The sequence below is a fragment of the Ascaphus truei genome, chromosome 3 (genome assembly GCF_040206685.1).
Source record: "Ascaphus truei isolate aAscTru1 chromosome 3, aAscTru1.hap1, whole genome shotgun sequence".
NCBI classification, from domain to species: domain Eukaryota; kingdom Metazoa; phylum Chordata; class Amphibia; order Anura; family Ascaphidae; genus Ascaphus; species Ascaphus truei.
This window is the reverse complement of record NC_134485.1, coordinates 235,225,094-235,239,855: the sequence shown is the minus strand read 5'-3', so window position 1 is coordinate 235,239,855 and position 14,762 is coordinate 235,225,094. Positions and strand designations below refer to the sequence as shown.

Here is a 14,762-nt window from a genome sequence, read left to right as displayed (position 1 = left end):
AAAAAATATTCAATCTTTCTCTCCTGATTGCTTTACGATTCTTGATTATTTTTTATCTGTAGTAAATGTGTATGTACTCTAGAAAGCATCCTTCTACCCTGCTACAGTATATCTGAACAATGTGTGCAGTAGTCGAGCTGAGCAACAAAATGAGAAAAGCATTAGCCTTATTTTTCATTGGTCATTTCCTTTCTCCAATCAGCAGTGGGAGAGGAGGGAGGGGGCTGCTCATTCTGGCTTGAAATAAAACATTGTGTGAAGCTGAGTCCCGCACTATTTCACTCAGATAGTTTTGAGATTAAAAGGAGGAGGCTATAGATTTCTGATTCACAATTGCTGCATGCTTGTCAGCTTTAAAACTGCATAGAATGTACACAGATCAGGGAGGATAAAGGGAGACCTCATGTGCTTTTTATAATTCCTGTTTTGATGTTTGACTTTTATCCTTTATGTTCCCGACTACTTGAAAACTTCAACTGTGAAAAGGAAACAGAAGAGATTTTACCACCTACAGTATCTGTTTTTCACAAGACTAGGATATTATGCAGATCAAAACTTGTTTCTTTTTCCATTTTTGTCTGACAAGACCTGCAAAAGTATAAAGAATTTGAAGTGATCGTTGCGTCTAACCCTCCTTCTAATCTACAGGCTGTATCAGGTGAGTAAAAAGTGAGAGTCTACATGGTATTGTACCATGTACAAGAGTTATGTATAGAGTTATTGATTGAATCTGAGATTCATTGCAGTTTGAGACAACATTTTAATTCATATGCTAAATCAGTGATTTTCAATAGGGGTTCCTAGGAACCCTTGGGTCTCCGGACAACCCTAAGGCTGCGATTATACAGAAAAACGCCTGTGGTGTTGCCCGTAGCGGCGCACAAACTAATTTTGAAAGCGCACCAACTGACTCCCGCTTTGCAGTAGCAAGCGGGGAGACAGTTGAATTTGGTATAGCCACTTATCACGTATGCATGAAACTTGTTTTTTTGCGCCGCACGGTGTCGCTACGTGTGACACCATGGGTGTTTTTCGGTATAATCTGAGCCTAAAGGGTTCCCTGAAATTTTCAGGTCATTTGAAAAATGGTACCAAATACAGAAGAATTTACAATGCATCTGATCTCGGACGCGCTATTAGAGAGGGTTGGGGTTCCTTACAATGCATCTGATCTCAGACTCGCTATTAGAAAGGGTTGGGGTTCTGCAGAATTTCCCAATATACAGTAATTATAGGGTTCATTAACCACAAAAAGCATGCAAACCACTGTGCTAAATGATAGAACCCCCTCCCCATCACCATTAAATAAGGGTGTAAAAGGAAAGTAACCAGTGAATTGCATACATTCTTTATCGTGGTAGTAATGTGAAAAAACGTTTTTTCGTAAGTCCTCTTTGAGAAGATGTAGGCTAAAAAGCATTGTAGGAAATGTTAGAAAAGGGAAAATAGATTGCCTGATTAATTTTCAGCCACATTTTATAGACACACTGGGGGCTTACTGTATGCATGATAGTTAAAAAAAAGGTAAAAATCCTACAAATCTGACTTCAAATCTTAGAGTGCCTTCTGCATCGCCAATCGACATTTCAGAAGGTGTCTGTAATGCCCTTACTTCCGGGTAAGCGCCCCGTGCGTCAGCTAACGCTCCTAGCAACAGAAAGTTACAATATTTATGTCACAGAGAAGGAACATGTTTAGGTGCGTATCCATAGTTTTGCCTGGGCACAGCATACCAAAAAAAAGTTAGTACATATTTATATAATTAGTTTATGTTGAAACCTAGTATTTGCCCATTTTTTAAACTGTGATCTCGAAGATGGCGGTAGTTGGTCAATATTCTACAAAGAATTAGATTAGCATCAATATATTATATATATATATTATATATATAAGTACTTCAGTATTACAGTAGGTGATACCTTTTTTATTTGGACTAACAATTTATGGCATAGGACAAGCTTTCGAGAGTTCTCCTCTGTTCCTCAGGTCTGCAATACTGATTAATACAGGAATCTATGGCTAAAACAGGGATTAGGAGAGGAGGAAAAAAAACCAGAGATGTACTGTAGATAAGGTCACCTCTGGTTTTTTTCCTGCTCTCCTAACCCCTGTTTTAGCCATAGATTCCTTTGTTAATCAGTATTGCCGACCTGAGGAAGAGAGGAGAACTCTCGAAAGCTTGTCCTATGCCATAAACTGTTAGTCCAAATAAAAAAGGTATCACCTAATACTGATATATATATATATATATATATATATATATATATATATATATATATCTAATATAGATATTTTTATATACTGTAATACTGTATACAGAGATGTATATACCTGTATATAGAGATGTATGTATAATAAATAGTTACATTGAAGAACAGTATCCCTCTTGATTGCACACAGAAAGAAAACCTCCTATATAAAATATAGCCTTTATTTGTATAATTAAAATAGGAAGACCAAAGAAAATAATACTATTAAAAAACCCTTGCTCGAGAATAAATCTAAATCTTTACCTCCAGACAATATTCTTGAGTAGTAAGATTAAATTGCCCCTATCCAAAAGGTGATATCAAAATGTAAATGAAATATATCTAAATAAAGACTGTGCTATTGCTTTTAATTGATCAGTGTATCATAAATAGTGTCCCAATGTTTCTATACCAGTAAAAATAATCTATTTGTGCTAAAAAAAAACAACGCTATAAAAATAATTTAATAAGTGGGATCAAGTGCATTAAGATATATTTATATAAAGTCACTCTCAGTTAAAATGTATGCAAATCCCTGTGAAATCTTAACTCCAGATACATTTGTGAAGTGCTAATCTCCTGCTGATTTATTTTCTGATATATTTATGGTGAGACCATATTATTGTAACCCTCCTTGCCCTGCCGGCTCTTAAGGAGTTTACATCAGTTAACTATATACATAACTTTGCTCAGTGTCTCATACCTTGTCAGGGTGTTGGATCCGTGCAGGGTGCGTCTAGATATGCTGATGGAATAACAATGGGCGCGAGGAAATTTTATAGTATAGCTTTATTACCAGCCGCTGATAATGCTCTTCATAACTTAGACATAGTTCACTCTAGTCACAGTTCTGATATATTTACAGTATTTGTACTATTTGCTTCTTCCCTGATTCGTCCCTATTCTGTATACTGTTCGACATGTCCCATTAGGCTGGAGATGGGGGGGAAGAAAAAGGTTTGGGCCTGGGGGAAAAGGAGAAGGATTGGGGCAGGGGGGGAAGGAGAAGAAGGTTCGGGCCTGGGGGTGAGGAACAGGGAGGAGGTGGGGAATTGGGAGATGTGAAGGGAAAAGGAGATTTGGGATTGGGGGGAGGAGGGAGAAGGAGATTTGCGCCTGGGGGGTGTGGGGGGGGGGGGGAGGAGGTTTGAGCTTGAGGGGGAGAAGGAGGTTTTGGCCTGGGGGGAGGGAGAACAATGTTTGGAAGAGAGGGAGGGAGAGCTGCATGAGAGGGGGAAGCCCTAGTGGGACGGATGGCGTGCTGATGGGCGTGACAAAGGCCTGCAGAAGGGGGGGCAGCCTGAGGAATGACATCCAATGGAGTAGAGAGACCTATAGGCCCACATACGGGCATGCTAAAGACTGCAGAGGGCTGCATAAGGCCCATGCATGAGAGCCAGCATCAGCTTATGGGTGAGACCTAAAGTCCTGCGGATTGTGGAGGTCCCGGGTGTGAGGGTTGTGGCCGGGGAAGGGCCTACAAAGGACTGCAGGCTCCAGGCAGCCCCTATACATTGAGGTCGCTGGCAGGTGGACCCCTTGACTCACTGGGACCTGTCCTCCACTGTTGGCGGCCCTGATGACGTCTGTATTATACAGTAGTCATTAACTACTGCTGAAGAAAACTATAATGCAATACATAGATCGACAAGATGTGCTATATAGCAAACTTTTGGTGTACAACATTTTTATTTCATTGCTTATTGGTGGAATCTTACAATATTCTGCTGAAAAAGTTAATACTAAATCTGGAAATCATGCCAGACAATGATTGATTCAAGTTTTTTTTTAATGGTATGGGTTTTGCTTTGTTAACTTATATAAGCAAAACGATATATTCCTAAAATTTGGTAGATTACTGCCATTTATCCTTAAATAGTGTGATCTGGCCTACTTTTTACTTAAATAAACAATTTAAATAAATACGTGTTTTCTATTATTTGTCTAACCTAATATCCACGTGTTTTAAAGTATGCAACCAGATAAAGTGTCACAAATGTAAGTATGCATAGAAATGCATTTGATTAACCTTGCATTTACTTTAAAGCTTTTTATGTAATGTCATTTCTACATAATGTAGACATAACCTCATAAGGCATCATTTTTTTAAGCACTAACTTCTTTATGTGTAATGTGTGACCGTGTCTTTTTGTAGTATCATTTGTATTCATTTGTAACTTTTGTTTGAGTCTTGGAGTGACTTGATTTGCAAATGTTTGTTTATTGTGTACATGGGCGTCCGCAGAATTTTTTTCAGGGGGGGGGGGCATAATTTATAACCGCAGCGCAATGGCGGTCCCGGCTGCGGCACAGATTGGTCCCGACTTAGGAGTGAGACGGCTTTCATTGGTAGGTAGTGTTACCAATGAGAGCTGCATCACTCCCGAGTGCTACCAATGACCGTGCGCTGCGCTTCCTCCTGCGTAGCAGCATAGGCTAGCCTACCACTAGCTGCCTGCCGCGGCGCCAGGGGCACCCACCCACCTCCGTCCCGGTCCACCCACCTCCGTCCCGGTCCACCCAGAGTCTGTTTATGGCGTTTATAGCGCCGTTAACGTACTGTACGGCGCCATAAATGCCAAAAACAGCCCAGGACTGCGAGTGATCCAGGCAGAGCCGCCAACAGAAATCATGGGGCCCAGGACAAATGAAAGGAGCAGGCCCCCCCCGAACCCATAGCGCCCGCCCCCCCGAACCCATAGCGCACCTACCACGAAAAAATATCTTTTAGAGCGCAACTTTTACTTAACTGTTTTCTTATTGTGATACAGAATAAAACATTACAATGCAACCTGTTTATTTTTATATTTTCAACAAAAGACATGTGTCTGCCTGCCTGGGTGGGTGAGTGGGTGAATGACAGTAGAATGACAGTGGGTGAGTGGGTGAGTGGGTGAATGACAGTGGGTGGGTGAATGACAGTGGGTGGGTGAATGACGGTGAGTCGGTGGGTGAATGACAGTGGGGGGTGGTGAATGACGGTGGGTGGGTGAATGACTGTTGAATGACGGTGGGTGGGTGGGATAATGACGGTAGGTGGGTGGATGAATGATGATGGTGGGTGGGTGGGTGAATGACAGTGAGTGAGTGTGTGGATGGGTGAATGACAGTGGGTGAATGACAGTGGGTGGGTGGGTGGGTGAATGTTGAATGTGGGTGGGTGAATGATGGTGGGTGGCTGAATGACGGTGGGAGAGAGTGACTGGGTGACATTGACTTGACAGTGACTGGGTGGGTGGGAGACAGTTACTGGGTGGGTGGGAGACAGTGGGTGGGTGGGAGACAGTGACTGGGTGACTGAGTGAGTGACAGTGACTGGGTGCGACAGTGACTTGACAGTGACTGGGTGGGTGGGTGACAGTGACTGGGTGGGTGGGAAACAGTGACTGGGTGGGTGGGAGACAGTGGGTGGGTGGGAGACAGTGACTGGGTGGGTGGGAGACAGTGGGTGAGTGGGAGACAGTGACTGGGTGACTGAGTGAGTGACAGTGACTGGGTGGGTGACAGTGACTTGGTGAGTGACAGTCAGTGACTGGGTGGGTGACAGTGACAGTGGTTGACGTTGACAGTGGGTAATGGTGACAGTGGGTAACGGTGACAGTGGATGACAGTGACAGTGGGTTATGGTGACAGTGGGTGACAGTGACAGTGGGTGACAGTGACTGGGTGGGGTGACTTACCTTGACCGGGTGGGTGCAGCTTGTCGCCGGACGCTTCCCCCTCCTGCCCCCGATATCCCCTTCTGCCCCCGATATCCCCGCGGGAGCTGCCAGGGACGGGATGTGGGCTTGGGGAGGGGGCACGGGAGGAGGGCTCGGGGGGGGCACGGGAGGTGGGTTCGGGGGGGGAGGGGGCAAGGCCGGGGGGCACGTGGGAGGTGGGTGCGTGGGAAGCTGGCCAAGGGGGGGAAGCGGGCCGCAGGAGGAGCTGGTACTTCCCCCTCCGTCCCACGTTGGGAGCAGGCCGCAGAGGAGCTGGTACTTCCCCCTCCGTCCCACGTTGGGAGCAGGCCGCAGGAGGAGCTGGTACTTCCCCCTCCGTCCCACGTTGGGAGCGGGAGGGGGAGCGGGCCGCAGAGGAGCTGGTACTTCCCCCTCCATCCCACGTTGGGAGCAGGCCGCAGAGGAGCTGGTACTTCCCCACCGTCCCACGTTGGGAGCAGGCCACAGAGGAGCTGGTACTTCCCCCTCCGTCCCACGTTGGGAGCGGGAGGGGGAGCGGGCCGCAGAGGAGCTTGGCTTGTACTTCCCCCTCCGTCCCACTTTGGGACCGCTGGGAATCGGCGCCATTTTTTTAAACTTTTTTTTTTTAAATTTATTTCATTAACTGGTGCCCGGCCTGACCCACGGGGCCCGGGAAGCAGTACTCTTTGTCCCCCCTGTGCCCCCCCTGTTTGCGGCCCTGGATCCAGGGGGGGCAAGCACCCCCCCTTGCCCCCTCCTGCGGACGCCCATGATTGTGTACGTGATGCTTTTTATTCTATGTTTCTGAAACATTATCTTTCCAGTTTGTATGCTGAGTTTGTAATAGTAAACTACAGTATATGTGCACAGTCTCTTCTTTTTTAATATTCACAATATTAATAGGTAAAATGTTACTTTTACACTGATTTGGTGCTGTCTCCCTTGTCTTCCACATTTGCATCATACTTTGAAATACCGTTTGAAATATGTAAAGATTTCTAATGGTATAAGTACTGTAGAAACTTTGGCTTGTCGTGCTTGATGGTGCACATGATGTTGTAATGGCTGATTTAAATTGTGCTTGACCTTGGTGATGTGATGAAGTAACGTTACATGTATTAAAATGTCGTCAAGATATTTTTGGGGAATTTATACAGTAACTCCTGCATTTACATTGTGGATATACAATAGATGTTACAATGTAAGTTGATGCTTCTTGTGCTTAATGTCTAAATTAGTATTAGATACAGTTGTATTAAGACTAGCATGTTTTGTAAAAATGAAGAAGGATCTTGGATATACAGTAATGTTGGATGTAGGGCCGATGCAAGGGTATTCTGCTCCCTAGGCGAACCTTCAGCCCTGCGCCTCCCCACCGCACTCCCCCCGTCCCCTGCCACCACACTATAGCTCCATTCTCCCTCACCCACCCTCCTCATCCTCTCTCTGTCTCACCCCCTCTCATCCTCTCTCACCGCCTCTTCATCCTCTCTATCTAACCCCCTCCTCATCCTCTCTCTCACACCGCCTCCTCATCCTCTCTCTCTCACTGCCCCCTCATCCTCTCTCTCTCACTGCCCCCTCATCCTCTCTCTCTCACCCCCCTCATCCTCTCTCAGAACCCCTCATCCTGTCTCTCACCCCCCTCCTCATCCTCTCTCTCTCACCCCCCCTCATCGTCTCACGCAGGTTGGACTCAACAATTTACTTGAATTGTTTTGATCGCTCTCGCAAGCGAGCTCTCAACCTGAACGTGGCCTTAAGCTGTATAACTAAAAAGCACGCTTCAGCATGTAGATGTGAACGCAAAAAAATCACTTTAAATAAATAGCCCCCACTCGTTCTGGCTGTGCCTAACTGTTTAATCAGTGTAGTGGAAAGACAGAGGGGTTTATTCACTAAACTTTGATAAGTTCATTGCAACATCGACCGGGTTGGCGTGTTCCTACGTGCCCAGGACATTTAAACTTGCAGGAGACTTGTACCTCGGGAAGGAGGGAGTCACCGGACCTGAAATTAATGCTTTTCAGCTCTGGAGACCCCCTGCTTCAATACTGTGTTATTAAAATGAAAACAGACCTTCATTACCTTAGTGGTTAACTCTTAAGGTAATGAAGGAGTTAAATAGATGTAGGCAGTTTGTTGGTGATAGAGGGGGTGGGTGACGGTTATAGTTGCCCCAGGGTGGGTGTTTAGGCCTTGTGGGAGGGATTAACTCCTCTCTTACCTTAGCTATTACAGCTAACAACCCACCCTGGGGCAACTACTCCCTTCACCAACCCCATCTACCACCAACTCCACCACTTAATCCATTGATCGTCACTGTTGTTACCTATGCCATCAACTGGGCACAGGTAGCCACATTGGCAACCAATGTCCACCCTACTACCCACCCCCTCTAACCCCAACAACACCCCCCTACCACACACTCAATAATGGGAAAAACCCAATTATCCAGATCTGGATAACGGCGCATTTGCCCATGAAAAAAAACATTATCCAGCAACCGTATAGTAAATAAAAGTTGTACTTATCCCTGCCAGGATATAGGCCGTAGTCATCTGAGTCTTCGTTGGCACCATGTAAGGAATCCGCTCCTTGGTTTACTGTTTGCCTTACCTTGTAGACCTATGCAGTCCTGGAACACTTCCTCTGATATTTACTGCAGCCTGGATTCACTCACCAAAGCAATACTGCCACACGCCACTTCTGCTATTGGTTCACTGACCTTTAAGTACTGCTTTCCCACAATGCTCCCTGCCGAGCATAGTCCTTTCTGGATGTCACTAACTGTTCTGCCACAAGCCCCTGGCTTGTTATCCTGGTTTCCTAAGGCCGGCTGCTATTGTCATGCAGCGGTCTGTTCCTGTCACCTGTGCTAAAGCTGAGTACTCTCCTTGTTGTCTTCAGCTCCAGGTTTCCTAAGGCCGGCTGCTATTGTCATGCAGCGGTCTGTTCCTGTCTCCTGTGCTGAAGCTGAGTACTCTCCTTGTTGACTTCAGCTCCTTGTTTCCTGTGACCGGCTGCTATATTCACGCAGTGGTCTGTTCCTGTTTCCTGTGCTGAAGCGGAGGTTTCCCCAGTGTTTCTTCAGCTTCCTGGTTCCTGGGGTCTGCTGCTCATTCTCTATTGCAGAGGCCGTGTCCTGGTTCCTGCGCTGAAACAGAGGATTCCCCAGCCCGCTCAGGACTCTTGCGCTGAAGCACTGGTTTACCAGTGCAGCTAGGCGGTGTTCTACTCTGGTCTGCCTATCACCTCCTGAGACCAATACCATGGGCCATGGTCGCCGCACGCGCAGAGGCCACTCCCACGCTCCTAAGCTGAAGCGGGGTACTCCTGACTACCTGTTGCCAAACTCCTGCTTGAACAATGTTAATCCTGATGTCTCCGATCCTGACCCTGGCTTGTCCACTGGCGATGCTGTCTTCTCCACTCCTGATCCTGCTACGTACGACTACGAACTGCGCAATCCGGATCAGCCTGCGCGGTCTAAGGTCGGTGCTTTTACAACCCCACCTCAGCCACGCGGTCCGACCCAAGTTTGTGGCGAGCACAAGCGTGACACACCAACATTAAAATAAAAAAACTAGATACTGGCTAGTAACCCCATCATTACCTTAGCGGGTAGCGGCCGCCTTTATCCTCCTACTTGCCTGGATAAATGCGGGGGTTTTCTCCGTTTCTTCTGGAGTTTCCCGGGTGGCGGCCGCATCATCAGATAAGCGGTAATGGCGCTTATCATTGAAAGCGCCCGCGGCGCGGGAATCCTGTTGGAAAAAAGCCACGCGCCTCCGCGTTTTTAAAATTCCCGTGGTGGCGGCCGCCACTGTACGTGCTGTGTTTTCTTTTGAGATGTGCTTTATTTTCTTTTGCAATGTGCTGTGTTTTTTATGTGGCTATGTGATGTTTTGATTTTGCTATGTGATGTTTTGATTTGGCTATGTGAAGTTTTCATTTGGATATGTGATGTTTTGATATGTTTTGGTAATCCTTAACCATTTCTTTGTATATTGGTTAATCATGCCCATATTATATAGGCATGATGAAGCCACTGTTCAAATGAATGGGTGAAGGGTGGGGGTAGTTGCCTGGGGAGGGTGGTTAGGCCTCGTGGGTGGGTATCGGGGCAGGGTGGGTTAACCCCTTAATTACTTTCGCGGTTATTAACCAATAAGGTAATTAAGGGGTTAGGTGACATTAGAATGTATTTGCTATGTATTTTTCTGGCAACGGAGGACACCTGCTGTATCCTGACTAGGACATCCTTCATATTGCTGTGGTAAGTAGAACTGTATTAATTTACTTTAATTATGCTGGTTTATGTGTTTAATAATGGGCAAATAATCTATTATCCATATCTGGATAATAGTTATTTTGCACATTACTGTACTGTATGTATTTGGTGGTTAGGGGGGGGGTATTGATTTATTTAGATGTAGGCCATGTTTTATTTTTTTACATACAGGGTTGGTACCTTAGGTCTGCGGGGACCTATGGAGACCCCCTAAGGACCCTCAGACACCCACGGATACCACCCTCGGATCCTCGGACGCCCATAGGTACCACCTGCGGACCCACGGGGGAACCTGCGGGGAAGAACCAGGGGCCCTGTGGATCTGCAGGGACCACCCGTGGGCCCCGGATCCCCGTGGGAACCACCCAAGGGCCCCCAGACCCACCTGTAGGCACCACCGAAGGCCCCGAGACCCCTGTGGGAACCACCCGAGGGCCCCCAGACACCTGTGGGGATGACCCGGGGACCCCCAAACAACTGCAGGCCCACATGTGGATCCCATTGGGGCCCACGGTGACCCACGGGGACCACCTGGAGGCCCACGGCGCCTAGCGTGGACCACCCAGAGACCCCAGACACCCATGGACAACCCCCAGGATGCACTATGGGGCCTGCGGACACCCGTCGGGACCACCGGGGACTACTGTAGGCCTGGGTATTAAGCATGTATGTAAAATAATAAATCATGTTTTTATAGGGGGGCACAGGTGGTGGGTGGGTTACAGTATGTATTGTTTATTAAATATGGTAATGTTTATTGTGGGGCCTAGGAGGTGGGGAGTGGGGCTATTCTGTGTAGTGTTTTTATTGTGGGTAGTGGGGGGTGGATGAAGTGAGTATTGTCCCCAAGGGTGGGTGGGTAGGCCTCCCTGGTGGGTGGTGAGTGAGGGTGGTTAGGCCTCACGGGTGGGTAGTTGGGGAGGGTGATTAGGCCTCCCGGTTGAGTAATGGGGGAGGGCGGGTTAACCCCTAAATTACTATAGCGGTTAATAACAGCTTGGGTGATTAAGGGACTAGGGGACATTATATTGTCTCTTTTTATTCTTCTGTATTTTTTGCAGCACCGGAGGGCCGGGACGGGGTGAGGATGAGGACAGCCTTCATCGTGGGTGCCTGGCAGGGGTGAGTGCAAGATGTATTTATTTTATTTCTGCTGCTTATTGTATTTTAAATGGGCAAATGCACTATTATCCATATGATCCAAGCAATGATCCACATCTTGGAGTATAGCATGGCGCGCAGAAGTCCACAATCCTCAGTTGCATGAAGAGAAGTCCCCGGTGAGTAGATCTTCAGTTTTCTTTCTTTTCTTCTTCTCTAAGTATGCTGTGACAGTGGTGTTAGCCATCAGCTGATTTAGCTCACACTGCTAGAGCTGATGTCCTGAATAAAATGAGGTTATGTGGGTTCTGATTCTTTTTGGTCTGAAACCATACCCTATTCCTCAAAAGGTGCTTCAGATTAGTCAACCCAGTAACACTCTGTGCACTGTGGTATGGGTGCAGGAAGACAACGTAAACACCCCCTGTGGTTTGTAGCATTTTAAAAATTTTAAGTATATATACACAACTGGAGACACTACTAAATTGAGCTCCTCCCCCCTCTCTGGAATCCACAGAACAGGTTTACACTGTTAGGCGGGACGGCGCGCACAGTGACCAGCCTGCAGGTTGCCCCAGGTTGCCCCAGGGGAGCGCAGGGGGGCAGTGCCATTATGGGCGGCGTGGTCATGACAGGGCATATCTGTCCTGCCATTGGCTGCGGGCCACCACATGATCACAGCATGGGAAGACAAAATTATTGCCTTCCCTGCCAGCGTGCGCATCACAGCACAGGTATGTGGCACACGAGCCGCCGTGACCACCGAGGACTTAGAAAAAAAATATAAAATCTGCCCTTTGTGACTATTCCGCAGATGAAAGGATCTGGCAGATTCAGATTTCTGAAAAAATGTTGCCCATCTCTAAATGTGACCTGAATTTAGGGTCATGTCAATGCCTGTCAATCTTTGGGGTAAACAAAAAGAGTGCACTTTGCCAGGTTCGCAAATTTAGCTATAATTCCTTGCTGCAGAATCTCAAGAGTTCAACAAAGTCTTCTCAGTCCTTAATTATTACAAGTTAGAACAAATAGATAACAATTGTTGCTAGGCATTTAATGAAAATAATGTACTGATTATATTAGACATCAAAGGATTTGTTTTAATCCAAGGATTAAGCATCATCATAATTGCACTTATTACTTCTATGTTGTACTTTGCTTTTTAGATGACTGGGAAGGTGGTGTCAATCATTTCAGTTTGTAACAGCACATTGATATTTTACTGTATTCGGTGTTAAGTGCACTGGGAAGGCTAGATTTTGCAGACTATCGAGCTGGTTCAATATACTCCAGTGTTTCTGAATCAGCACCAAGAGGGTCAGTATGTTATCAAAATCTGCAGTTGCAAACCAAGGGCAGAAAAAAATGCACCAATAATACCAATAAAAATGGTTCCCTTTTTTTTCTTCGATATATCTGGTGCATTATTTTGCCCTAGTTTTGCAGCCAGAAAACGTTGATAAATATCCCCCTAATTGTTAAAGTGGGAACAGAAATAGCACATACTGCACCGACACACTTTATTCGAGCAAATACACGGTATGTACCTGGCAGATACCTGGAATGCGCCGCTCCTCACCTCTGACAAGCCCCGTTGCATTTGCCTTCCCAGCCTGGGTTCATGCCTGGCTGACGGGCGGCTGATCTGTTAAATGATAATGATTAGGATTTAATAGGCTGCAATGCTTAGCGTGTCTACCAGATGGCATAAATTCATGAATTGTAATGCAGTATATATATATGTACTGTGCAGTATTGCAGCCAGCGGGAATAAAATGCTTCAATCCCTGCCGGAAAATACCTCAATGCACTCGGGCAGAAAACAGTCACAAACCTCAATACACCCGGGTATACCCGAATTCGTGGGACTAGCCGAGCTCGAATAAAGTGTGTCGCCAGTGTAGACGTGATAACCAATACAATGCACATGCACATGCACATTGACAGTCACATTGCAAAAATCGACTTGGCATTCTAATTAACACACTACTGTATTCCAACCGCATTACGCATGTGCGCCAAGGACTTTTGTTCTTTTTTACTATTGCATTGTTGTACAAGTCATTTGGATTGATTTGTTGTACTGTATGTCCTTTTGGCTGCCATTCTAATAGCAGGCTCATTAGTCACTTTAGGATTCACTAATTGTTTTGGGTACCCACCCAATAAACATTTTCACATTAATCACATAATAAAGTTATTTCTGTGCACTATTATCACATTCGGTATATTGGGCACCAACACCTTATTGGTTTTGTACCTTTTATGCTTTTTGTCTCTCACGTTACCAGACCCGGCTTACGTACCTTGACTACCCTTGTCTTCATCCAGCCCCAACCATTGCAAGTACCTCGACTACCCTTGATCTCAGCCTGCCTCGACCTCTGTATCCACATAGACTACGCCACTCTGCTGCCAGCCGTGACCTTCGGCCTACGACGCACTATATCAGGACTCTTTCACCTTCCTACCTCAGCCATGCGGGTCCGTTTCCTGTTTGAGATGAGCATCATTACATTTTGTATGGCCCAAATATGGACCCCGCTGACGTAGGAAAGCCGTTACCCTGCAAGGACAGTACTTGGGGAATCATAAGCAGCGCCTCGCCCTACACGACCAACAACTGGAACGGATGTGTGATGCGGTGCACAACCCTACAACCGACTGGTTAACAGGTCAAGTGACCACCTGGGGCGAGCGATGTCGCAGGGCTTGCTTGTCTATACCTTGTCCCAGCTCTGACTGGTGTCCGTATTTCTCCCCGATGGTCTTCCTCTCACATACCAGGATTTTGGGGATGTCTTCAACGAGAAGCAAACTGAGGGATTACCACCGCATCGGGCATTCGATTGTCCAATCAACTTGCTCCCAGGAGCCATTCTATCCTCCGTCTCTTTATCTGGAGTTCTTTTGGCGGATGACAAAGTCCAGGAGCTACAGTCTCTCTGGAAGAGGATTCATGCCAATGTAACTAAAACCTCCCTTCAGCAGAAGGATCACATGGATAAGCGTCGGCGGCAAGCTCCGCAGTTCCAGGTTGGAGACCATGTATGGTTATCTACCAGGAACATCCATCTGAAGATTCCTTCCCTGAAGCTCGGGCCCAGGTTTATAGGTCTACAAGATTGCGAAACAAGTAAATCCAGTTGCGTTTAAATTGGAGCTATCAGATATCCTGGTGATTCCTTCTGTCTTCCATGTGTCTCTCATATAGGTGGTGGCCCACAACAACTTCTCTTCTGCTCCCAACCTCCCAGGACCAGTTCTGGTGGATGATCAAGAGGAGTATGTAACTCGTCGGATTCTGGATTCCCATAGATCTTGAGGCAGTCTACAGTACCTGGTATCTTAAAGGGGATACGGTCCAGAGGGAATTCTTGGTGAAGGCTAGTGATGTCCACGCTTCCTCCTTGATCCGAAGTTTCCACCGGAGAT

General features: G+C 46.5%; 1 protein-coding gene across 2 annotated transcripts in view; it reads left to right on the top strand.

Moving 5' to 3' along the window:
• Positions 1-263: 263 nt before the first annotated feature.
• The window catches only part of LOC142489483 (opsin-3-like), a 150,364-nt gene continuing 135,865 nt past the window's right edge, over positions 264-14,762 (top strand). For both annotated transcript variants that reach the window (XM_075590359.1, XM_075590360.1), the window contains exon 1: positions 264-658. The gene's annotated coding sequence lies outside the window, so the exon portion shown is untranslated. The remainder of the gene's footprint in view (positions 659-14,762) is intronic.